This window comes from Mesoplodon densirostris, chromosome 14 (genome assembly GCF_025265405.1).
Source record: "Mesoplodon densirostris isolate mMesDen1 chromosome 14, mMesDen1 primary haplotype, whole genome shotgun sequence".
In the NCBI taxonomy this organism is placed as follows: Eukaryota; Metazoa; Chordata; class Mammalia; order Artiodactyla; family Ziphiidae; genus Mesoplodon; species Mesoplodon densirostris.
In genome coordinates, this window is record NC_082674.1 from 19,211,744 (window position 1) to 19,238,965 (window position 27,222).

Below are 27,222 nucleotides of genomic sequence, written 5' to 3' on the forward strand. Positions count from 1 at the left end.
TTAAAAAAATCAACATTTTTGCATTATATAATCATAAAAGTTACTATTTACTAAGTGCTTACTATCAATGCAGTACACTTTATTAATTATCTCTCTATCTTGTTCAATAGTCATTGAGAATCTAAAATACTTTAGGTTCTGTACAAGGAGCTTCACACACAGGAGCTTGTAGACTAGTCTAACAGGTGCCAGACAATGCTAGGTACCTTTGATAATACTAATAATCCTCACAATATCCCTGGAGGACAGAGATACTCTACTCATTTCACACTTGAAGAAGCTGAACGATTAAATTACTTGCCAAAATTTAGTAAGTGATGAAGCCAGGATGCAACCCTAAACCTGTCTAATTCTAAAGCCCATGAACTTCCCATGGACTTTATCTGCCTTTTCCTCTCCTAAATGGGGATAATAATTAATGCTGAGTGGGTCACAGGTTCCTGCAAGCAGCAGATCAACTTAGTCTTGCTACATTTCTAATGGAAAAGAAACACAAGCCAGAGACGCCCTCCAACACTTAGGTCTACAGCAATCACATACATAAATTAGGGAGTGCTAATTATTTCTTACCTCTTGGTATAACCCTCTGAGAGCAAGAAAAGGATAATCAGCATCTCCCCAGTTACAGGGCTGATGTCTGTTTCAGGCATGTGTGATTGAAGTCAGCATCCAATAAACACCTCTCTCTACTCCTTAAAGGGGGTAACATGTAACGATCGGCAATCTTGGCAGTTTGCAGTTATATAATTTGAACACTGTGCTAATTATCAATGGTTTTAGAATATTTATGTGGAGATTTTCCTGCTCATAAGTGGAGAACTGACATTGTTACCTTTTAGAAACCAAGAAAATATGTGTGGTAGATAGCAGGCATAAGGCAAAGACCACTGCTTCAATTTAATATAATCCAAATGCAATTTGGAGAATGTGGTAAATATATTCATACTAAGGCAGAGAAAAGTAGAAATGCTTGAATACGAGTAGGAAATCCTTCTTCTACAAAGCGTCAGTAAGACCCAGAAGGAAAAAAAATTGTAGCCATTATAAATAAAAAGTAGTTCAATTAAGGTTGGATTTGTTTAGAAGCACAGAATTATAAAGAAACAATTACAGTAATTATTTAGTCTAAAACCCTCAATTTTCAAGATGGGAAAACTAAAAGACTTCTATGAGCTCACATAGCTAGTCAGTAGCGAAACTGGTCCTAGAAACCACATTTCTTTTTTTTTTTTTTTTGCGCTATGCGGGCCTCTCACTGTTGTAGCCTCTCCCGTTGTGGAGCACAGGCTCTGGACGCGCAGGACCAGCGGCCATGGCTCACGGGCCCAGCCGCTCCGCGGCATGTGGGATCTTCCCGGACCGGGGCATGAACCCGTGTCCCCTGCATCGGCAGGCGGACTCTCAACCACTGCGCCACCAGGGAAGCCCTAGAAACCACATTTCTTATGTCCAATGCTTTGTTTTTAAGTTTCCCAACTTGCCTGATTATATCACCTGGGACATTTCCTAGTTCTACAGATTCCCAGGCCCATCACTGGGAGGTTGTGACTCAGTAAGTGGGTCATTACATTAATTAGGGCATGAACCTCCTAAAATGGTCTTCCTGCCTTCCACAGAGCTACTAGTTTTTTCCACAACATCCACTGATGTCCTTCTACTTAAATTCCCCCACTGATTACAAGTTAAAGCCCAAACTTCTTAGTATGAAATATGGCACCCTTCAAAATCCCACCCCAATCTACTTTACCACACGCATCTCTAGACACTTCCCCTAGATTCAGATATCCTAAGTACACCAACCTTTCTCCTTGAAACAGAGAGGCTTTTTTCACTCCCCTATCCCTTTGTAAAGAGCTGTTCCCTCTGTCACGTTCATCGTACTTTCTTCTCATTCTTCAACTCCCAACTCAAATGTCACCTCTTCTTTGGAAGACTTATGTCCTCTCAGGTAGTTAGTCACTATCTCCTAGGTATGCCCATAACACTGTTCATCCCACAATAACTTCACTTATCATACTGTATCCCAATTTCCCATGTTTGCCTGTTTCACTTGTTCTAGACACAGATCATTTTTATTTACCTCTATGCCTAGTGCCTAAACCAGATCTACTTGCTAAACAATGAACTGGGTAAATGAATAAGATGGTTGAGATATGGGGAAAAAAAAAAGAAAGTGAGGGAGGCATGGAGAAAGCTAGTATTGAATTGAATACGTATGTAGAAAAGAAACTGGTAAGAAAGCAGAGCAGGCTCCAAACTACTTCCTTGAAACCCTGCAGGCAGCAGAGCTGTGGATTTTAAACCAAATTGTTCCTTGCAACATGGGCCTCCTGTAACTTGTTTATTTTTTTTCTTGTAAGTACACTTTTAGAGATAAAGGTTTATTTCCCATTGAATTCTAAAGGCTTTTTATTGGGATGAGGAGAAAGGCTTGGGTTTTTCAATTATACTTTGAATTATGTTGGTTGAATGTTGATTAGTGTAAATAATTTGACTGAAGGTCTGACATTCAAACGCAACATAATCAAGTTCCTGAAGGCATATCTTATAAAACTTTCTCCAGTGCCTCCTCCACTTCATGTGCTACATACATAAAAGGCAACTCTCCAAACTTGCTGATTAGTTTGGAAAAATGTTCTTTCCCCATCTGATTCCCAAGGAGATCAAGGTCAGTTCCATGAGAGAATGATTAAAGCAAAATACCTACTTCTTTATAGTTCCTGCAGTAATATGAAACTTACAGAGTACATATATTCTCCATACCTGTTCCCCATCTATCTATTCATTCATTTTTTCTTTCATCCACATATTTATTCATCAAACACGAACAGTTACAGAAGTCATGACTAAGCCATTAGTTTTGGCAATCTGTTGTGAGTACAGTTCCAGTATGGTGAGCTGGCTGTAAAAGTCAAGTTGAAGTAGATTAGGCAGTAAACGGGGAGGTGAAATGTAGGTGACTTAAGAAGCATGTTGTTAAGGGAAGGGGAAAAACGGGTGGGAGGAGAGATAAGAGGCTTTTAAGAAAGAGGAAAGATTATAAGGGTTTACTTTTTAGATGGGAGAACAAAACTAATTTTAGAGGAAGAGGGAGAGATTTAATTTTGAAAAGGGAGAAGGAAAGGTTGTTACCTAACAAAAGTCTGGGTCCAGAGAAAGTGGAAGTTGACAGCTTTAGAGTATAAAGTTAGACTCTGGGACAGAATAAAAGACAGGAAAAGTGGTAAAGATGAATATACATTAAGTTTGGAAGCAGAGGAAAAAGAAGCTGAGAAAACGAGAAAGTAAAGCTTTTCTTTGCAACCCTTCTTTCTCTCTTTTCTTTGGGCCCAGACAAGAGTTCAAAGGGACAATAGTCCCAGGGCCCCAGGTGCCTAAACACAAATTTCTCTCCTCTACAGGCCAAAAAAAGAGAGGGTCACATGCAAATCAGTTCCCATGAATCAACCAGACATGTGCATTTCAAATTAGCTCATGCCTTATACATCAAAACATTTGTTAAATGAATGAATGTGGGGGAAAATTTTCTAGGCAGAGGTAAAATAGTACATGCAAAAGCAGAGGGAAGAGTGTGGTCTGGGAAAATAGGCGGCAGCTTATTCATATGAAATACTGAAGAGCTAACAACAATGCAAGGAACTGTAAGAATAGCTGTAAAAGTAAGTATTGCATCAATACTTAGCTAATACGAACTACAGAAATGATCCCTGAAAGCATAGTCTTAATACCTAGCTAAAACAAATGTAAATCAGCACAACATTTCTGGAAAGGAATGTGGAAACATATTTATAGGCGGCCTTATTACAAAAAGAATTAAAGCCCCCACAAAAATACAAAACACATTTAAGTAAAAAGTAGATTACTAAATGAAGTAATATAGAAAATAAATGATCACTGTACTTCAAACTTCTGCATATGTTTGACATTTTTCATAATAAAAGCTGAAAAAGAAAACTAGCTTTTGACCTTCATGCATCTGACTTGACCACTGGCTCTCCTCCTTCACTGCTGTCCCCTACAATCACCAGAGTAATTCCTTGACTGCTTTAACACCTAGCTCACCATCTACTCTCCAGCATTATTCCCCAAATAATTCTTGGTGATGTCAATATTCACACAGATGATCCTGCCCATATCTTGGCCTCTAAGTCTTTGACCTCCTTTGTTCCAAAAATCTTACCCTCCATCTTAGCCATCGACTCCCAGGTCACACCCTAGGCCTTGTTATTACCAATAACTGTACTCTTCTGTAATCCATTTCAAGTCTGCCATGCCCCTTTCACCAGCACCATCTCAACAGCCCCATCTCTCCAGTTCGCTAACTCCAACAATTCTTTAACCCTACCTGGACCTACAAACTATTGGTCTTATCAACTTTTCACTGTCCCTCAATCTTCCTTATATCCTCACACCCTTCCTGATGTCCTAATGTCCCTCCTTACCCAAATTAAATATCACAGTCCACCATTATAAGGAGTTAGTTATATACACCCTCAACTTCACTCTCCTCTCTCCCTACATACTACAGATCTGGCAAAATCTCAGTCTTTTCTAAATCCAACTCTCTAGTTATTCCATGACTATATACATGAAGTTGCTGACTGGTCTCACTTTAGATTCCTGAGCACTAACTCAAGTGGACCCTACGTCCTGCCTGACAAGTCGATATTTCCCTAGTCCATTTGCTTTCCCACTTGCTTAGATAACTATTTCACACTTCGCTCTTTCAGTCTCCCAGACTTGTAACAGGTTACAAATACTTTTTATCCAGTTCGTTGTTGTACCAACTTTGTTATACCTTTTTGTCAATCTTTTCCTTTATGAATACTGAGTATGCTATCATGCTAAGAAAGGCCTGTCTCACATCAGAAAATTGCCCAAATTTTCTTCTAGTACCTGTATATTTTTCAAAATTTATATATTTGATCTATCTGGATTTTTATTTTAGAGCAGAAAGACAAATATGGGTCTAAATTATTTTCTCCACTCTTGCACTAGTGATGTCTATCACTTTTTCTGAGACCATTTATGAAATAATTTGCTTTTCCTAATTGATCTAAAATGCATCTCTTTTCTTATACACTAAGTTTACTCACAGCCTATATTTTTGTTCTGAGGGTCTTCCTGTGTACTCCTATCTCAGGGTTCTAATTACCATAGTGTTCAAATATGCAAATCCCTCTCTACTCACTATCCTATTTCTTCATAATTTTTGATGCTATTCTCAGATGCGTATTTTTGCATCCTTCAGTAGATCCCTCCTCTTATCTCCTTTATTTCTAGGTACTTTATGGTTATAGTAAAAATGACATACTAACTTTATATATTTTTGATATAAAAGAAACATATTCATTTTGGTAAATTTATATTGCAATGAATACGTCTGGTTCATTTGCCTGCTTGGTCCATGGTTGTTTGTCTCATGACAAAAACATCAGCCAAATTCCAATAGGAGAGCATACTACAATATACCTAACCAGTACCCCTCAAAACTGTCAAGGTCATCAGAAACAAGTAAAGTTTGAGTAACAGTCACAGCCAAGAGGAGCCTAAGAAGCCATGACAATTAAATGTACCATGGTATGGGATCCTGGAACACAAAAAGGGCATTAGGTAAAAACTAAGGAAAAGTAAATAAAGCATGGACTTTAGTTAATAATAATGTACCAATATTGGTTCATTAATTGTAACAAATGTACTGTACGTTATCAATACGTTATCAATTGATACTGTAAGTTATCAATAATGAGTACAAGGGTATATGGGAAACTCTGTACTATCTGCTCAATTTTTCTGTAAATTTTAAACTGTCCAAAAAAAAAAAGTGTATCAATTTTTTAAAGAAGGCAAATACCACAGAAGTAGAAGGTTTAAGGTAAAATATGTGCCTTTAAATTTGGCAACAGTCATCCAAAACAAAATACCCACTTGGCCCATTTGTAAGAACTTATCTTAAGAAAATAATCCAAAGGAGGAAAATAGAATGCAAAGATGCATATCACAGTGTCATCAACAGTAGAAAAAAATACAAATAAGGTAATTTATCTAACAGAGAAAGGAACAAGAAAATAAAGTTATATTAACTTAGAATAATACGCATCTATTTACAAATGATAATTTCAAGGCCACAGTAGATAGGTAATGTTTATGATACAATGTGTTTCTAAAAAATACAAAATTCTAGAATAGGATACAAATATTCAAAATTGTTAGCACATGGCAAGGATTAGAAGAAAACCTCTTGAGGGAAATATATAATAAATGTTTATTATACATTCACTAAATAATAATATTCATAACAGTTTTATTTATAATAGCAAAAAACTTGAAACAACCTAAACATCTGAAAACAGGAGTATGGTTAAAAAATCATAGCCTACTACTAGATAAAAATATCACAGCCATTAAAACTTATGAAAATTATGAAACAACACAGAAAAAAAAATCTTCCATGTAACGTGTAGACAAAAATCTACACTATGATTACAACTACATAAAAATTATATATGGGTGTGTGTGCATGTGTAAAAACAGTTTAAACTCTAGCACCTACCTCCTCTTCCTGGAGGTTGGTGAGTGGGGCTGAAAATTCCCACTCTCTAATCCTCTAGGTCTCTCTGGTTGTCCAGCCTTACACTGAGGCTATCTAGGGGTGTCCCTCTCAGTCACCTCATTAACATAAGCTCATGTATGATGGAAAGCAGATTTCCTATCACTCAGGGAATTCCAAAGGTTTTAGGAGCTCTGTGCCAGGAATCAGGGACAAAGACCAAATATATTGGTATTACACTACATCATCTTTTAACCCTATAGCCAATATCAATCACCCAGAGCCTCTCCCTTGTCAATTTCTTAGTCTATTTTAAACAATATTAAGTAACAAATCTGTTTTACCAAAAACATTTAACTGAAATTACCAATCTCATCTCAAATCCAACCATGCTACATCCAGTGCTAAAACAGGAAAAGTATACTCGACACACACCGTACTGCAGAGGCCTAAAGAGACTGAATCCAAACTGATGCCACACCAGAGCAGGGCCCACATGGGAGAGCTTCTACCGGTTACTGGTAAATTCCAATCTCCACCAAAACACAAACAGAACAAGAAAGTAAAGGAAAGAAAAACTAGTGGCCAATGGATAGAAAAGCATTCATCCATTTTCTTACTCTGACAAGCCAATTAACTCTTTTTTAAAATATCAATACATTTCAAGTAAAGCATGCAACCACTGCAGCAAAAACACTCTTAAATAGAACATCCCAATCATTCAAGAAAGTGAATATAAAATAATAAATATGCAATGAGGACTTTAAAGGCAAACTCCAAGTTCTGACAGGGACAAAAATTACCAGGAAAGAATAAAATAGAGATATTCTAACATGGAATGAGTCACACTTAAAAAAAAAGTGTATCCAGAAAACATTTATGACTGAACAGCAACACCTAACCAAAGTAAGGTCTCACTTTCCCCAAATACTTCAAATCACAAATTTACAAATTCTCTTCACCCATCTGAATTCTTTAACTTTGAGGGGGAATGGACTTTCTTTTTTTTTTTTTTAAAACAAATTTGGCAAACCCAGTTTCTCTCGGAAAAAACACAAATGCACAAAATGTGGCATACAATTTCAAAGGTTTCAGGCTTCCGAAGCCAATCTGTGGACTTTCAGAGATTCATGTATTCCATAGTTAAGACCCTTAATTAAATGTACACTAATACCCATTTAAAAAATTTATTAGGGCCTCCCTGGTGGCGCAGTGGTTGAGAGTCCGCCTGCCGGTGCAGGGGATACGGGTTCGTGCCCCGGTCTGGGAGGATCCCATATGCCGCGGAGCGGCTGGGCCCGTGAGCCATGGCCGCTGAGCCTGCGCATCCGGAGCCTGTGCTCCGCAACGGGAGAGGCCACAACGGTGAGAGGCCCGCGTACGGCAAAAAAAAAAAAAAAATTTATTAGAGTGGGATAGAGTGGAAAAGAATCTGTCCAATTATGTAGTCCATTCATTCTCAAACTATTCTAAACATGGCCCACCTAAGTGGAACAAGAGATCCAACCTAGCCACTTGCTCCTGTTTTCCAGTAGAAAAATAACTCCATGATGAAGAAATTATAGCAATGAAACAGCTACACAAGAGCAAAATGGTCAACAAAATTCAATCTAACATAAGTCTTTAATTACAGTTAATTCAAGAGTAGCAGAAACGGGAACCAAATCAAACTCAAGACAATCCAATGATGCACTGAAAATAGTATCCATCAGTGTGGGCGTGCATAGTAGGAATTTTTCAATTCAATTCAGTGCTGCCAAAGTTTTGTAGAGTTAACAGATTTCTTAGAAGAAAACTAAGAACCCTCAGGAAGCTCTAGAAATTGGCTAGTTTTAGTTTATGAACACTAAATTTCAGTAATCCTTAATAACTCAGATTTTAAGTAGACTATAGGAATACATAAAAATCAAAGACTATGGAAATGGAATAACAATAGCCCCCAACAATTGAGGAAATGACTTGTATTTTAGTTTCATTCGTCAGAAAAAGCCTTCTGACCTAGCATATGTCTTGAACTTATCTGGAAAGCAGCAACAGAATCCAATAATTTTCAACCACTGTGATTCTGTGATTCTGCTCACCAATAGTATAAAGTCTAATCTCCTACTAAACTGGATCCCTCATACCTTGCTGGTGAGAATGTAAAATGATTTAGCTGCTTTCAAAAAACAATTTGGCAGTTCCTCAAAATGTTAAACATAGGTTACCATAAAACTCAGCAATTCCACCCCTAGGTATGAACTCAGGAGAAATAAAAACATAAACCTATGTCCATACAAAAACTTGTACACGAATGCTCACAGCAGCATTATTTATAATAGCCAAAAGTGGAAACAACCCAAATGTCCATCAACTGATGAATGGATAAACAAATGTGGTATACCCACACAATGGAACCTTTGGCCATAAAAAGGAACTAATTACTGATACATGCTACAACATGGATGCACTTTGAAAACACTACGGTAAGTGAAAGAAGCTAGTCACAAAAGACCACATATTCTATGTTCTCATTTATATGAGGCGTCCAGAATAGGCAAATTCATAGAGACGGAAAGTAGATTAGTGGTTCCCTAGAGCTTGGGGTATTGGAGGGAAATGGAGAGAGGTTGCTAATAGGTACAGGGGGGTTCTTTTAGATGATGAAAATGTTCTAAAATTTGTGATGATGCTTGTGCAATTCTGTGACTCTAATAAAAACCACAGAGCTGTAAACTTAAAAAGGATGAATTTTATGGTTTATGAATTATATCTCAATAAATCTGATTTTTTTTAATCTAATCTTCACACGGCATACAAGGTGTTTTAGGGTTTATCTTCTGCCTACTTTTCCACTCTTGGAATACCTTCCCCTTCCACCTCTGCCCCATCTTATTCCTATTCCCTCTCTCTATGAATCTGTGTAACTACTTACCTTCTCAGTGACACTTCCACTTACAAAAGCTTTCTTTGCCACATTCTCATTTTATCTTGTACATATCTCCATTAAACTACATACCAACTAGTAATGTAACCTTTGTTTTCATTCCTGCCCACCTCTATTAGACTGTGAGTTCCTGTGAATGTCTCTTCATCTTCATATACCTAGTGCTCAGCAGTCAGCCACATGGTAGGTACTAAAATATCCTTTAATAAACACAAATGCTTTGACTCTGAGAGATTAGCATCCTTTCAACTGCACTGAGGACAAGCAAGTTGACAGTCTGGAACTTGAACTTTGAAAGCAGATCAACCAATGGAGTTCTAATCCCAGTGCAGTTACTTCTTAGTTTAGGAGACTTCCACATGACATAGCTTCAATTTCCTAACCTATACATGTGGATAATGCCAGGCTGTTTTAAGGCTCACCTATCATGTCTGTAAAGCATCTGGCACACACAAGGTGATCATAAATGATGGCTATTACTACTATTATTTCAACATGATTTTCAACTATAATACAGTCAGTCCCCTACATATGAACCTTCAAGTTGCAAACTTTCAGATACGAACATGTGTTTGCATGTCCAATCACGTTAGTTCACGTGCCAGGTGTACACTGTCACGTGCGTGCATCCTCTACAAGTGGTTGTGCTTTTGTGTACTCTACTGTACAGTACTGTATAGAGTTCAGTAGTACAGTATCTTTATTTCAAGCCCAGCATGTCCGGAAGAAAGCGAAAAAGCGGCATTGACGTAGCTGGTACTGCTAAGAAGCGCCAAGCGATACCGATGGAAACAAAAGTGAAAATAATTGAGAGAGTGGAGCGACAAGAGGAAGAAGAAGTGACTGAAGAACCGAAGAGATTCATGACACAGGAAATGGCAAGGGGATTTTCTTTATTTGAGGAGGCACTGTTCGTTTTTGATGTACAGGACCTGAACGTAGAATCATACACGAAGGTTGCAGCAGTTCAGAATGCAATCCAGTGCTACCGTGTCATCTATGACGAGAATAAAAGAGCTACTACCCAAACATCACTGGATCGTTTTTTTCAAGAGGGTAGACAGAACTGAATCCAGCAAGGAACCAGAACCTGCGCCATCAACGTCAGGCATGGGTGAAATTGCAGCTTGCCCTCCGTCTCCTATTGCTGACGGTCCTTCAGCTCTACCATCTCCCACCTCCTCTCCCTCCTCCAGTCAGTAACTCTTCTTGCCTGTTCACTCGATGCCAGCCCCTGTATGCCAGCTGTTGTATTGTACTACTGTACTTTTCAAGGTACTGTACTGTAAGATTAAACATGTTTATTGTTTGTTTTTTATGTATTATTTGTGTAAAAAGTATTATAAACCTATTACAGTACAGTAATACATAGCCAATTGTGTTAGTTTGGTACCTAGGCTAATTTTGTTGGACTTAGGAACAAATTGCACTTACGAACACGCTCTCAGAACGGAGTTCGTTTGTATGTGGGGAATTTACTGTAGTTGGCTTGATTTCACTGAATTGGTATAACAAACCACAGTTGTACCAATTACTAATAAAAAGGACATGTTTTTCTTACAAATATTGATTATATTTGAGTAAAAGGTGACCATTATTTCTACCGAGAGGCTTAGGGCCCCAAAGACACAAAGCATGTTGAGACTCAAAAGCTTCAAAAAGAGAACTGTTCTATACAAACTTAGTTCTTAGTTCTAGTTCTTCAACTTAGCATCTTCAGTTTAAGATGTGTGAATATAAATTGTAAGTTTGGACTTTTATAAATGTTAAGTTTAGCCCACAAAGAATCAACCAATAAACAGGGCAAAAAAAAAGAACTGGAATGGTAAACTAATACTGAAGTAGCTAGTGCTCCAATTATATCAAAGATTTAAATTAAACCAATTTTAGAAGAATTAGTCAACAACTCTGAACAAGACAATTCACCCACACGAAGCGGGAAAAAACATCTAAGAACAGCTTGTGACTCAGCCTTCACTGCTGTAAGGGGAGGGTTGGGGGAGCTGGCTATTTGGTCTATTCTTCTGTCTCATATCAGGACTAAATATTAAAGCAAAACTATTTACTTGAATGAGAAGTATAGAGGGAAAAAATTCAGGTAGAGGGCTTCCCTGGTGGCGCAGTGGTTGAGAGTCCGCCTGCCGATGCAGGGGACACGGGTTCGTGCCCCGATCCCGGAAGATCCCACATGCCACGGAGCGGCTGGGCCCGCGAGCCATGGCCGCGGAGCCTGTGTGTCCGGAGCCTGTGCTCCGCAACGGGAGAGGCCACAGCAGTGAGAGGCCCGCGTACAGCAAAAAAAAAAAAAAAAAAAATTCAGGTAGATTCTTCAACTTCAAGTAAAATATCACCTCTTTGAAATAAAGATAACTTTCTAAGTTTTGAAGCCATGCAAGAAAACACAAAGGAAACAGTAAAAATTCATTTATATAAGTATTTTAAACTTCTGTTGAAAACAAAATTAAAAGATATACAATTGGAAAAAAATCACAACAAATATGACAGCCATTATTTTTAATATACAGAGAACTACTAAAATAATGAAAACAAATACATAGACGATTTTCCAAAGAGGAAATAAAACTGGCTAATAAATGTTAACATCACTAATAATCAAGAAAATACAAATGAAGTTTTCTTTTGTTTCTCCTTATAAACTTATTTTAAAAACCCTCAACAACAGACACTAGATAGTAGTCAGGGCTAGCAAACATGAGAAGAGATGAGTACTACAGGCATACTCATGCGGGTGCAAACTGGTAGAGCTCTTCAGAAGGCAGTGTGAAAATATACAGCAAGAATCCTAACAACGTTCTTATCCTGTAAGTCAATAATTTCACTTCTGGAAATCTGTCATAAGGAAATAATAATAAATGTGGGAAAGACTTTACTTACAATGATATTCACTGCAGTTATTATTAGTTACTACACAAAAAAATTGGAAATAATATGAGCATCCAATAATGGGAGAACACACTGAGCCAAGTATTATGCTGCCACTTAAATTCATAATGATATGTAAATTATATCTCAATAACCTACTTTTTAAAAAACAATTTCAGCTAGAACATATAATCACCTGGAAACTGGTTATCCTCTTATAACTTACGATATACTATAAATGTGTATTTATCATTATTAAAAATAACAGCGGCTAACAATCACTGAATACTTACCAAATACCAAGCCTGACACTCAGGTCTTTACTTCTTGTCACTGTTATCTCATTATCATTGATATCATCATTATCAGGGCCATCCTAGAAGTCTGAGGCCCAGGGCCACTCACCCACTGTGAGGCTAGCCCAGGATAAATCACACTTTAAAGGAGGTCTCAGTGTAAACATGTTCATAGGCCCCTTGAGAATATTAAAAAAAATAGTTTGAAGTTAAATTTTAATTATTTCAAAAAAGAAAGGTACAGTACCCCTGACCCACCCCCTCGCTGCAACCACAGCCCAGAGCAGCCCCAGCTGACCTAACCAAAAGACAGGTCTGATTATTAGGGTTACATTTATTGAAAAGTCATTATGAGATGGTCACACTAAACATACATTATCTCTTCATCCTCCTAACAACTCTAGGGATAAATATTATTATGAAATCTCCATTTTTTAAAGAAAAGAAAACTGAGGCTTAGTGAGATTGTTACACTCACAAAGCTAATGAAAGGCTAAGTTGGAACTAAAACCCCAGACAGCACAAGCCATGTTCCTAACTACAGTGTTGTATTGTAAAACATGTACAAAAATATATATGCAAAAAGAAAGAGAAAAGAGAGGGTGGATGGGAGACACCAAAATATGGTTGTCGTTGGTTGTTGGACTTGGAATAACTTTTTTCTCCTACTTTTTCTCCCTCTATTTTACAAAGTTTCTTCAATCAGCATGCATTATTTTCATAATGAAAAAAAGTTTCAGTTACATGATGGGACATAAAGAGGAAAGAAATCTGAAAAAACATCAAATTAATTGACAAATAAATTACGTTGTTAATATAAAAAGTGCTCACTTGTTATTCTTCTAGATCAGCAGTCAGTATACCTCAAGATTAGGCTAGTGGAACAAGAGAATGTCCCTTAGTCTCTTATCAAAGCTAGAAGAACAGAAACGTAATGAACGCTGGAGAAAAAAGGAGTTGAGATCTTATCCAGTGTGCTGACAGCCAGGGAAAGGTGTGCAGGAAACCCAAGTCTCCACAGACAAAAGCTGCATGGTTCCTTCTCTTCCCAAGCCCAAGGCTTCTACTTCCGGCAAAGGCTGCCAGTGGGCCTACCCCACCAAGTCACCAAACTTCCCTGGGCATTTCAAGATCTTACCAAGTTTACACCAGGACCCTCCAACTTCCCCTGTCTCCTCACACTGAAAAAAAGGGGGAAGTCAGAAGAGAAACTGAACCCTGTTTCATAGCAGAAGAAATCTAGAAGGAAGATTTAAATATTCTGAACACTAGACCAGGTATGCTGGGTGAAAGAAGAACTTATTTCATCAGGCTTTCCCAGAGGCAAGGTTGATAATCCTCAAAATCACTCTAAATAACTTGCGGTTCCCAGAATGGGGAACTTCCACATCTGTTTTCACTCGGTTTTAGTCTCTGGGCCCTCCCTCTCTCCCTCCTTCCCCACTGGCCTTCAAAGCTCAGTTCCAAGGTTACTTCCTCAGTGTAAGTTTCTCTATTTTACATACTGGGAAGGTTGATTTCCTTCTTGATATCACCAACATCATCATGAGCACCTTCAATTCAAACCAACAAATCTTTACAGAGTCATCAGAGGTATAGCACCTGTATAAGATGTGTAAGTGCAGGGAATACACAAGAGGAATAAGACCAAAACTGAGTATTGCATGTAAGTGCTATAGGTATAAAGAAAAGACAGAAGATGGGCACCTAACTTTGCCTTAAGACTAGAAAGTTGTTAGATGAGTAATCCCAGAGGAAATGACTCCTAAACTGAGTAATGAAGAACTAAACAATAGGTATCACGCAGTAGGCTAGGAAGAGAAAACAGATTTTTAGGAATTGGGAACAGAAATGGTCAAGGACACAGAAGAAAAAACTGTTTGAAAATTTAAAACATAATGTCAGAGGACTTTGTAAATGGAGCTAATAATAGCACTTACATCACAGGGGTGTTGTAAAAATTAAATGAGTTAATAAATATAACAAATTAGAATAGTGCTACACATGGGGATTACTACATAAATGTTAGCTATTATCATTATCATTGATAAGAATCAATTTACAAAACTAAGAAACAAACTTGGAAAAAAATTTACACCTATAAGCAAGAGTTAATATTCTTAATATATAAAGAATTCTTAGAAATAACCAAGAGATGAACATGCCAATGAAGTGAGAAAAGGGCAAAGACAAATATTTCTCAAAGAAAAAAAATTTAAGTATAACCTTATTAATATTCAGAGAAAGAAAAATTAAAACAAGGGTCTTTATCAAATTATTAAAGAAAAAAAAAGCCAGTGTTTCTGAGGATGTGGGGAATAGGACTGATTACATCTGGTAAGAGAACACCTTGGTACTGACAAGTTTTTCTAGAAGACAACTTGGCAATACATTTACATGGGCCTTAGGAAGTGTCCATACCTTTTGATCCAATACCACTGCAACTACTAGAAATTTATTCTAAGGAAATAATCATAGGCGTAAACACAGATATGGTTACAAGGATGTTAACTGTGGCACAATTTAAAATAACAACAAAAAAACTATAAACTACCTTAATGTTAGAGAACCAATATGAGACAATGATATAAGCACAGTATATAGAGTCAGACTAAGTTCATAACCTATTGCTGCCACTTATTGGCTGTGGGATCTTGGGAAAATTACTAAACCTGTCCTTGCTCAATTTTCTCAGCTGTAAAATAAATAATAAAAGAACAGCTCTTATAGAGAGGCTAAAGACTAAATGAGCAAAAATATGTAAAGTGTCTCAAAACTATTGATAACCAGGATATAGTAAATGCACAATAAATATTAGACATTATTAACATACTGTAGTAGCAAGGCAATATTATTTAGCCAACAAAAATTATATTGTAGATAAATATATAATAAAGTAGAACCATGGTTTTTGATAAATGTTAGTAAGCTAAAAAGCAGATTATATAAGCAGAGTATATAATTCCATTTTTCCCAAAGAAAAATTTCTAGAAGGAGATCTACTAAAATATTAACACTGAACATTTCTCCCGGTAATATGAATTAGGGACTATTATTTTCTTCTTTCAACTTCCCTGCAGCTTTCCAGTTTTACACAAGGAACATGATATTACTCATCACAATAAAAATGGTACAAACAAAAAGTCTATAGAATTTAAAAACAAACACAACATAGCACTTTTAGAAAAAACCAAATTAAGGTATCTATTCTAAACTATTTGATAAATCTCTGCTCTAGGTTCATATTGTGCCTGAGGTTTTTTGTTTTTTGTTTTCTGGCTTAAGTTACTAGAAAATAGAAATATTGAGATCTGCTGGGTCCAAACCAAATAGTAAATGATAAACATTTCTGTTAAATACAATGACCTGAAATACTATTAAGTTTACTCATAAAATGTGTACAATAATCCTTCCCCAATCTTGAATTCCTTAATAATTTTGAATGAGGCCAATTTCCTTCTCTCAATTTACCCTCACCCACCTACCCACACATTCCCTAGCCTCATTTCCTACCTGACTTTTCTCCATGGCACTTAACAAATTCTAACTCCTAGACATTTTGTCTCTGCTCCCCCTTCTTTTTTTTTTTTTTTTTTTTTTTTTTTTTTTGCGGTACACAGGCCTCTCACTGTTGTGGCCTCTCCCGTTGCGGAGCACAGGCTCCGGACGCGCAGGCTCAGCAGCCATGGCTCACGGGGCCTAGCCGCTCCGCGGCATGTGGGATCTTCCAGGACCGGGGCACGAACCTGTGTCCCCTGCATCGGCAGGTGGACTCTCAACCACTGCGCCACCAGGGAAGCCCTGCTCCCCCTTCTTGAATACAAGTAGCACAAGGGCCAAGGTTTTTGTGTATTTTTTTCACTGTTTATATTCTCAGTGGTTGGGCCAGTTCCTGGCATGTAGACACTCATTATTTGCTAAAAGAATTAATTCGATACCAAGAATTACAAGTGATTTCTGTTGGGTTTAACTTTTTAAAGAGGAAAGACAGTGTTTGAGAAAAAAGAAAAGAAAGTTAAAGCAGGTGGCAGAAAAGGTGGGAAGAGGGGCTTTTTTTTTCCACTGAAGCCCTTGGAAAGACAAAGATGGGGTAAAGTCAACCTAATGAGGAAAGCAATAGCAAAGATGGATTTAAGAGAGAGCTGCAGTATGTACTTTTTCAAAATGGGATTACCACCAGGTTACAAAGACGATAAAACCCAGGTACTGGAAAGTGGTGTTCAGAAAGTTTGGGGTTATCTGCCTCTAACCTAAATGGCTCTCTCCATCTCAATCATCCAAGTGACTTAGCTTTCCAGGACCCAGTGGAACCCCGGATCCTGGAGGTAGGAGCTAGTGAGCTGGAAGAAGGCGGCAAAAACTCCCATCAGAATCATGGAGTGAAGACCAGACACCAGAAGAAAGGAGAGGTGGTGAGGGAAAGCCTTCCAATACAGGTTGTCTAAGCATTTCACTGGAACTTTAGCAGAGGGAAAGCCTAAAATGTTTCTCGCGAGGTGAACAGAGTAAGGGAAATGAAATTTCAAGTCTTAACCGTGGCTTCTCCTCTACAATTCCGGTTTTTAGGGCTTACCACAAAGTTAGAGAATGAATGCTACACAAGTGTTCCCAGCCTGCATCATTCTCAGCAAACTTCATTAATCCTGAAGTTCTCACTTATATTCACCAAAAAGTATCTCATACTTACTAAAATTAAAGACACCTAATGTTACATAAATTGAGAAATTATTAACTTGACCTACTTAATTCTTATATTTAAGCAGTCATTCTTAAGTGTGAAGGAGGAGTGGTAGGGGGGTGAAGAAAGTGTCCAAATACGTATTTTAAGCAAAAATGGAACGATAAAGCAACAGTTATCAGTGTCCTCCTAACTGTCGGAGCAAACCCTGCTGGGTCCTTATCTGTGTGGACTCTGCAGTTTCACACTGCCACCGTCCTTGATCATTCTTTCCCATTATCAACCTCACTAGCCAAGCACTCCTCACACTGAAAAGTAGAAGTTATTTAAGCATATGGATTCAAAGACTTTGAAGTAATAATCCAAAGCTGTTTTTCTTTTGCAGATACACAACATTTTCTTCTTTCAGGCTATGTTTCCCCATCTCCCCACCCCCCACCCCCAAATTAAGAGGACTAAAAGGGCAGATTCTTTGTTGGGAGATGGGATTGTGGCTAAATTCTACTCTATTTTCCAGCCTTCTTTTAGGAATGTTTTGATGGTAAGCTTAAAAATTAAGGGCTAATCATCATCAAAAAATCTACAAACAATAAATGCTGGAGAGGGTGCGGAGAAAAGGGAACCCTCTTGCACTGTTGGTGGGAACGTAAATTGATACAGCCACTATGGAGAACAGTATGGAGATTCCTTAAAAGACTAAAAATAGAACTACCATACGACCCAGCAATCCCACTACTGGGCATATACCCTGAGAAAACCATAATTCAACAAGAGTCATGTACCACAGTGTTCACTGCAGCTCTATTTACAATAGCCAGGACATGGAGGCAACCTAAATATCCATCGACAGATGAATGGATAAAGATGTGGCACATATATACAATGGAATATTACTCAGCCATAAAAAGAAATGAAATTGAGTTATTTGTAATGAGGTGGATGGACCTAAAGTCTGTCATACAGAGTGAAGCAAGTCAGAAAGAGAAAAACAAATACCATATGCTAACACATATATATGGAATCTAAAAAAAAACCAAAAAAAATGGTTCTGAAGAACCTAGGGGCAGAACAGGAATAAAGACGCAGACGTAGAGAATGGACTTGAGGACACGGGGAAGGGGAAGGGGAAGCTGGGACGAAGTGAGAGAGTGGCATGGACATATATACACTACCAAATGTAAAATAGCTAGCTAGTGGGAAGCAGCCACATAGCACAGGGAGATCAGCTCGGTGCTTTGTGACCACCTAGGGGGTTAGGATAGGAAGGGTGGGAGGGAGATGCAAGAGGAAGGAGATATGGGGATATATGTATATGTATAGCTGATTCACTTTGTTATAAAGCAGAAACTAACACACCATTGTAAAGCAACTATACTCCAATAAAGATGTTAAAAAAAAATTAAGGCCTAAAAAGCTAATTTCTTTTCCAGTTACTAGGTTAAAAAAATTTTTTAATAAATAAAAAATAAAAAGGAGACTAAGTTTAGTTTTGAAATTTCTCATCGACAGAAGTTGGAATAATAACAGGTAACATTTATTAAGCACTTACACTGAGCAGAAGTCACTGTGCTAAGCACTTTACATTATATACAACAGCACTATGAGTTGGTAATGTTACTTCCCCCATTTTACAGATAAGGAAACAGAAGCTTAGAAAATTAAAATAAGTTGCTCAAGGTTGCTATTTAGTGTTGGAGCTGGGAGTAGGAGGCTTAACTTGAAAGCCTGTACTCTTATCTACCACAGTTAAGATAAAAATAAATAAAATTTTCATTGAAACACATAAAATGAATATGTATTAGTGAAGAAAAAGATCTACAAAACATGAAACTGTTGCTTAAGTAAAACAAGTTAAATGTCTGCCATCTGGTATTAGATCCCTAAATGTCTCAATTTAGGGATAAATAGCTTCACAAATAAATAAATCATTCAGGGTCCTGATACAGCTGTGAAATTAATTTTTAAGTGAATCTCTCAAAATAATACATTTGCAGATGAAATATGCTGCCCTCTTAGAGTTGTAAAAATACATTATCTCTTGATGTATTCACTGCCCTACTTCTATTTCTGCTCAGTTTCCTCCCCCCTCCCCCACTTCCTCTCTGCCTTCAGATCCTTTAAGGCCCGTTCAGTTCCTCCTTCTCAACAATACCTATATGCATACTCTTACTCAATAGGACTCTAACATTAGTCGCTATGCTCTGTAGTTAAAGGATGATAAAAAGTCAGGAATGAACTCAAGTAAAAGATACAGCATTTCTGATGCATCTCCATCTTTAGAACTATTCTTTTACAGAACTAATCCTAAACATGATTTTTCTACTTCATACTTGGAATCCACCTTTAACAATTAACACACAAAAAAGTCTGCCTTTTTTAAGCTTTTCTTCATAAATAGTTATTCCATACATTTTTCCATAAATAAGGTATTGAAAAGATCAGAATATAAAAAAGAAAAACAAGAAAAGGCACTGTTGTATGGTAATAAAATACCACATTTTGAGAAATGTAATTAGTTTATTTTGAATCATTCCTAGAACTTGTTAATATAAATGCTTTACAAATAAATATAGTATATAAAAATGCTAGTTACTTACCGATGGAATAATATGTACTTTCATTCATCTACTCAACAAATATTTATTGAATGCCCAAATAAGCTTTTGTTTTTGTTTTAATTTCTGAACCAAGATGAGTGTACCAGATAAGGGAACAGGTGCTGAAGTTAGAAGGATCCCGGTTTGCAACCTGGCTCCTGTACTTACTAGCTCAGTGACCTAGAGCAGCTCAGTTAACCTAGAGTAGTCAGTTAACCTTCAGGTTAACATTTCATTTATCTATTTGATGGGAGGGAAAGAACTACTCATAGGGTCTTTGTGAGCTTCAAACGATTATATAGCACAGCACAAGGCCTGGCAGGCAGTAAGTGCTCAATAAATGACAAGAATGGTAAATACATTTTAATACTGAGGAAAGTAGCTGAAAAGGGAGATGGCCAATAATGGTCTTTTTGTCTTACTAGAAAGAAATTTGTGAAACTGTATTAAAGATACAATAAAATAAAAATCTTAGGGTTATGTAAGAAAATTTCCACTTTAACAAAGGGATATGATAAGTATATAGAGTGAAAAAACTAAAAAATAAAGATAAGGAAGAAAGAAAGAAATGGGTAAAGGAGATCTTGAAAGCTGCTGAGTTTGGGTGATGGATGTATAAGCGGTTCCTTTTACTATTCTGATTTTGTGAAAATACAAAAATTTTTAAAACCATAATTCCAATCCCAGCACATGCCTAACACATTTCCTCATATTCAGGAGAGATCAGGATTTTATCCTTGAGATGTGCTGAACTAACAATAGTACCTCCCTGCTCAATAATTCAGTACAGGTCAAGTTTTCTCAGACAATTCTACCTTTCGTTATAAAGGTAAACAAAAGGAACAATTACATGCATTAAAGTATAAAATGCAACCTTTTCTGAGGCTCATTAATACTACACTAAAACAGCAGCCATGCACGTTTTTTCCATGTCCTCCAAAAAAACCACAAAATTGTCTGTCCTTAAACGAAGCTTTTAAAAACAACTTCCACCTTACATACTTTTGAAATAATAAAGGATATATGTCAGTCATATCTCAGTAAAGATGGGGGAAATAAAGAAATTACAAGAAAATCGTAGGCACAGCCAAAGAAACTTAGCACATCAGAATTGCTACTATCTTTAAATTTTGAGGGACGTCATTATTAATTTATGTAAAGGTTCTACTTTATGTTTCTAGATTGCGTTTAGGTTTTACCACTGATTAACAACAAAGCAAACAAGCACAGGGAGAGAGGCAATTAATTTTCTTAAGAGGCTTAAGAGGCTTAACCTACAGAGTCTAGGCTGCCTAAATTAAGCTGACTGGGACAACATAAAATTTCAAGGCACACCTCGCCTATTTCTGGTTAAGCAAGTAAACACTAGTAAAAACAAACTAGAGCATTTAGTAAAGCAAACATTTTTGTGTTAACCTTAATTCCTATCACAAAGCGGTTGGCTCCATCAAAAATATTCCTAATTCCTAAATAATACAAGGTTCAAATGAAGCATACTTGCCATCAGCAATCATTCGACGATAAAGCACAGGATTAATAAATCCAAATACAGCATCTTTCTACAAAATGCAAAGCCATCTGCAGTTTCAGCCCTCGGTTTACCCATTCACTATGCATATGCAGGCGTCTTTTAAAAAAAATTATAAAAGCAATAAACTTTACTCTGGTCCAAGAGATTACATCTCTCCGTGCTTCCTGTACACCCTGGGAAGTCAATAACGCCAAAGTCAAATTGTAACATGTCCCAACTTTGGTTTAAGTTGAGCAGTGGACGCCGAGCATCCGCCCACTGGCCTCTCGTGACTCGGGCTACTTTGACGCACCGGGATGCGGCTCACCTGACATTCCGCACCAACCCTTACCAAGAAGGAAAACCAACTCCGTGAAAATAAAATGGGGCTCCAAGGAAGCACGCGGGTGCCCCTCAGGGCTGGCTCTCTTCTGCCCGCACCCCGAAAGCGAGGGGGGGCACGCCGCCCCCGGCCCGCCGCGGCGTCCGCACCTGCCAGAAGAGGCCGCGGCCGGGGGCCGGGGCTCGGCCGTGGAGAAGGGGCAGCCCGGCCGTGGAGAAGGGGCAGCCCGGCCCCGGCCCCTAGCCGTCAGCCCTGGCCCCGCCGCGGGGACAGGAACCCGGCGCCGGAGGTTTCCGCCCGGCGCCGCCAAGCCCGCCAGGGGCCTAGCTCGGGGACCGCCCGGGCTCCCGAGGGCCCGTCCGCGTCGTGCGGGGCGCCCAGCCCGGCCCGCCAGTCTCCCCGCGGCGGACACGGTAGCGTCCGCACCTGCCCCGCGCCCTGCAGCAGGCCCGGCAGCAGCTTCACCCACCTGGCGCGCTACCGCGCCTCACGCGCGTCACAGCGCGGCCCCGCGCCCCTCGGCACCAGCGGCGCGGGCGCGGGCGGACGCCGGGAGACCCTGCCCAGCAGCCGCAGCCGCCGCGCCCGCTTCGTAGTCAGGCCGCCGCCAACGAACCTGTTGCGCAGCCTGTCACGGCCGCTCGGGCTCCGCGGCGCCGCCTCAGCCCCACAACAACATGGCGGCCGCGGCCTCCGCAGGAAGCCGGGGGGCGGGGTGGGAGGCGACGGTCCGCGCTGCTGGCTGCCCGCCCGCTGCCGGGCACCGACTCCCCCACCCTCGGGAACCCGCAATTGGCCCGGGCGCGGCTCCTCACCCCCAGAACCCCAGGGCAGCGGAGCCCGCGGGCCTGGTCCTAGTGCTCCGCTCTCCCCTCGGGGAAGCCCCGAAGCCCGGACGCGGCAGCCCTTCCTGGAGGGGCGCCGACCCACCTGGCTCCTCCTCCGCGAGGTGACATGTTGAGGCTGGGTGGTGCTTTTCCCGCCACCGCAGACCCCACAGTTTTGGAAAAGGGCCAAATGGTGTGTGGTGCGTGCCTGCGGCACCTCCCGTGGCGCTCTCCCTGGAGCCTTCTCACTCACTACAGTATCTTCGCCGACCTGGGAGCTCGATTCCCCTGGAATGGGGAGTGGGGCGGGAAGAGGTTGTTCCCACCCTTGCTCATGGGTGTGTTACAGGCCTTTCCCTCAGGTAGCGCAGAAGGACTCACCGTACCCAACGGTCGTCCATGCAGCGTTCCTCACCCTCCTCCATCGCAAACAAAAAAAGGCAAGAAAGGGGCCTTCCAACCCTCATCCACGCGCAGAGCAACTACCCTGTATACTCTGGCCGAGCAGTAAGAAACTAGTCACCTCTCCGTGAACTCCACGACCTGCGGGTCTGCGGATGCTGGACGTTCTTCCCCGCCTGATAGCTGCCTGACAGGTGAAGCTCAAATTCAGTGTCTCTTTTTTCTCCCCTTTCAGCTCCTAGTCTCTTCGCAAAAGACTAGATAACACAAGTCACCGCCATTTATGAAGGTTTTGCCCTTGACACAGCGCTCCTACAAGAGAAAGGCTTTTTGTTAGTTGGGGTTAGAGGAGTCGTTGGTTCCTCTGGGCATAACAGAGTGGGGGTCCGAGACCCAAGAGTTCTGTTGGCTTTCAGAGGCAGGGGCGGGGCTGGTCCCATGTGCAAAACTCATATCCCCATGACTTGTTGGAAAAGGAGAAATCTGTGCAGATCAGATGATCCCATGGCTTGCTTTCATTCTACCTGTTGGGGCATGTGAAGGTAGCAAGGCTGGCTTGAGAGGCATGACTCCAAAGCCCAGGCCTATCTGAACTAGTCAACGAAGTATATGAGGAACTTAGCAAACATCAGTGATGATAAACAGGCTTTTCCCGCTCTCACACTCAGTGTTTTTCCTAACTCTTGGGTTTGGACCTGACCAAGGCCTGACAGACAGGTCCTGAGCTTCAGTGACACAGAGAGACCTGAGTCCTTTGCATTAGCCTAGGAAGTCCTTTATCTACTAGGGACCAGTCAGTCTATCCCTTATCTGCTGGGGACTAATCAGTCTGCAAACAAACCATCCAAGCTAGAGATAGCACTCTTGAGCACATGGTCTCATTCCCATGACAGACATCACCAGTTAATTGTGATTCCTTTCAGAGCCCCTACTTCAGTCCAGGCCTCTGAATCCTTCTCAACGTAGTGCTCCAGAGAGTTGGCTTGTAAGGTGAAACCTGTTTTTAATTCCCGATAGGCAGATTGTTAGCCAGTCTCCATTTCCCTCCCATCGTTTGATCAATGTCATTTGTGTTCTGCGTTCTGGACCTGATACAATTCACCCTGAGTCCTCTTTCTTTCTGAAGGTGGAGCCAACTCCTTGGCAAGACAAAAATGAACTTTATAGAAAAATGAACTTTATAGAAAGGAATGGTTATAAAGAAGTAAAAAAACATTTTAAAAGTCTTCGTAAAATAGACCAAAAAGCTAAGAACCTCTGATGGAAATTGAGGTCCTGAATACAACTGGGAGCCTATAGTACCCCAAACACTAAAACAGTTATATCCCAGCATTCCATTCAGAGCTCTGAGCCCAGTTTGTCCATCCTATCCTACTCTTCAGCATTGATGATTCACCTCCACCATCCCAGGTCTTTGACTTCCTCTTCTCTCCATAGGGCATGCCTTGGAACTCTATCTATAATTTCTCTCCTTAGTATTTCCCAAATCCCACCATCTCTTCTTTTCATCTCCAGCACCAACTGGAAATCAGATACCTGGAGGAACTAAATAGTACCTAAGGCATATAGATGTACCTGCCAAGTCTAAAGAAGTTTAGGAATTATTGTAGGGTGAGAAGTTAGGTAGGGGGCTAGGTATGTTGCATTTCTCTTCCCCAAGTTCTGCCACAATTTAGGATAGATTCAAGGCGTGTTCCTGGTAACCTAGCTTTTACCATGGGAGCATTTAATCTCAGTATGTTTTCCTTCCCTGCACTGATCCTCCCTCCCAACCATATATATCCTATGTTCTAGCAATCTCTGTTTCTGTTAGTTTTCAAAGATTCTGTCCTTCACCCCATTCCTACCCAGTCAACCCACATAAAAATTCATAGTAAAAGGGCCTCCCTGGTGGCGCAGTGGTTGAGAGTCCGCCTGCCGATGCAGGGGATACGGGTTCGTGCCCCGGTCTGGGAGGATCCCATATGCCGCGGAGCGGCTGGGCCCGTGAGCCATGGCCGCTGGGCCTGTGCGTCCGGAGCCTGTGCTCCGCAACGGGAGAGGCCACAACAGTGAGAGGCCCGCATACCGCAAAAAGAAAAAAAAAAAAAAAAAATTCATAGTAATGGAAAGAGGCTAGAGTAGAGTACAGAAGCAATTCCAGACTCTAAGCATCTCATAAGATAAATATAGAGTAGGAAGAACTTGGAGCTCATATGTAATACTTCTACTAGTAATAAATCTCCCAAGACAGTGGTGTAAACAATTTATAAAGAAATTAAGAGAAAAGGGGCAAAAAATAGTTTTTTAATTTATTCAGATACTTATTTTGATGTGCTTCATTCTTTCCTGATGGTCCAAGTTTCCATCTGATAATATTTCTCTTTAGCTGAAGAACTTCTTTTAGTGTTTTTTATAGTGCAGGTGTGTTGGCTACAAATCCTTTTAGTTTTTTTTAGGTTTTTTTTGTGTGTTTTTTTTTGCGGTACGCGGGCCTCTCACTGTTGTGGCCTCTCCTGTTGCGGAGCACAGGCTCCGGCATGCAGGCTCAGCGGCCATGGCTCACGGGCCTAGCCACTCCGCGGCATGTGGGATCTTCCCGGACCGGGGCACGAACCTGCGTCCCCTGCATCAGCAGGTGGACTCTCAACCACTGCGCCACCAGGGAAGCCCCTAGTTTTATTTTATCTGAAAATATTTTTATTTTGCTTTCATACTTGAATGATATATCCCCTGAATATAGAGTTCTGGATTGCCAGGGGAGTTATTTATTTATTTATTTAAAATTTATTTATTTTTGGCTGCATTGGGTCTTCATTGCTATGCATAGGCTTTCTCTAGTTGCGACGAGTGGGGGCTACTCTTCGTTGCAGTGTGCGGGCTTCTCATTGCAGTGGCTCCTCTTGTTACAGAGCATGGGCTCTAGGCACTCAGACTTCAGTAGTTATGGCACGCAGGCTCAGTAGTTGTGGTTTGTGGGCTCTAGAGAGCAGGCTTAGTAGTTATGGCACACAGGATTAGTTGCTCCGTGGCATGTGGGATCTTCCTGGACCAGGGTTCGAACCCATGTCCCCTGCATCGTCAGGTGTATTTTTAACCACTGCGCCACCAGGGAAGCCCAGGGGTTTTTTTTAGTTTCAGCATTTTAATGACGTTTTTCCATTCTCTCTGACCTCCATGGTTTCAGATGACTGTTGGCTGTTGAGCAGATCATTTTTTTTCTCTGTGTAATATGTTATTTTCTCTTGCTGCTTTCAAGAGTTGCTCTTTGGCTTTCAATAATTTGACTCTGATGTACATCAGCGTGAACTTTTTTGTGTTTATTCTGCATGGTGTTCATTTGTAATCTTGTATCTGCAAGTTTCTGTCTTTCATCAAATTAAGAAAAATCTTAGCCTTTATTTTTTTAAATACTTTTTTTCTGCCCCATTCTCTCTCATCTCCTTCTGGCATTCCAGTTACATGTATATTTGACTATTTGATACCATCTGGGGTTCATGTAAGATGTGCTTTAGCAGTGAAGCAGTGTTCCACCACTGAACACCAGAAAAACCTGGCTCTACCCTCCTGATCCTCAGGGCACCTGGAGATAGAAGTGGTGAGTAGTATGATTCTAAAGCTGTGCCCCCTCTACCTTCTGTCTTTGGTAGGAGTTAATCTGCCTCTGCTGTTAGCAGCTGTACTTTCCAGCTAGGGTGTCTCTTCTGTTCTCCTGTAGAAAATAACACAACCTCACAGTCTTTCCATGCCACTACCAAACACACACACACACACACACACACACACACTTATATACTGTCACATTGATTCTATCCCTTCTGAGAAATAGATGGAAAGTAAGGTTTGTCCCTTTTTTAGTTTCTTTTTCCTCTTAAAGCTCACATGAAAGAGTAGATGTGCTGACTGGTCCTTTGCATAAAGAACTAAAGTCAAATTTAACCTGGGAAACCAAGCTGAGGCTGCCCTAGTTTCTGAATATAAAAACAGATGAAAGCAGGCCAGGAATAGGGGAGGTCAGGGTCCAGGAAAAGGCCTTGGGCTTCATTTGACACCTACGGATGTACCTCGTTTTATTGAACTTTATTGTGCTTCACAGATACTGCCTTTTTAGAAATTGAAGTTTTGTGGCAACCCTGCATATCAAACAAGTCTATCGGAGCTGTTTTTTCAAACGTAGTTGCTCATTTTGTGTCTCTGTGTCACATTTTAGTAATTCTCACAATATTTCAAA

General features: G+C 40.0%; 1 protein-coding gene across 8 annotated transcripts in view; it reads right to left on the bottom strand.

Annotated features, from left to right (window-relative positions):
• ITSN2 (intersectin 2) overlaps nt 1–22,755 on the bottom strand; it is a 165,188-nt gene extending 142,433 nt beyond the window's left edge. For 2 of the 8 annotated variants that reach the window (XM_060116780.1, XM_060116787.1), the window contains exon 1: nt 22,400–22,473. The gene's annotated coding sequence lies outside the window, so the exon portion shown is untranslated. Of the gene's footprint in view, nt 1–21,768; nt 21,836–22,252; nt 22,344–22,399; nt 22,474–22,598; nt 22,671–22,713 lie in introns of those variants that run through there. The other 6 variants (XM_060116785.1, XM_060116782.1, XM_060116784.1 and 3 more) reach the window with 6 other exon arrangements.
• Between the last annotated feature and the right edge of the window lie 4,467 nt (nt 22,756–27,222).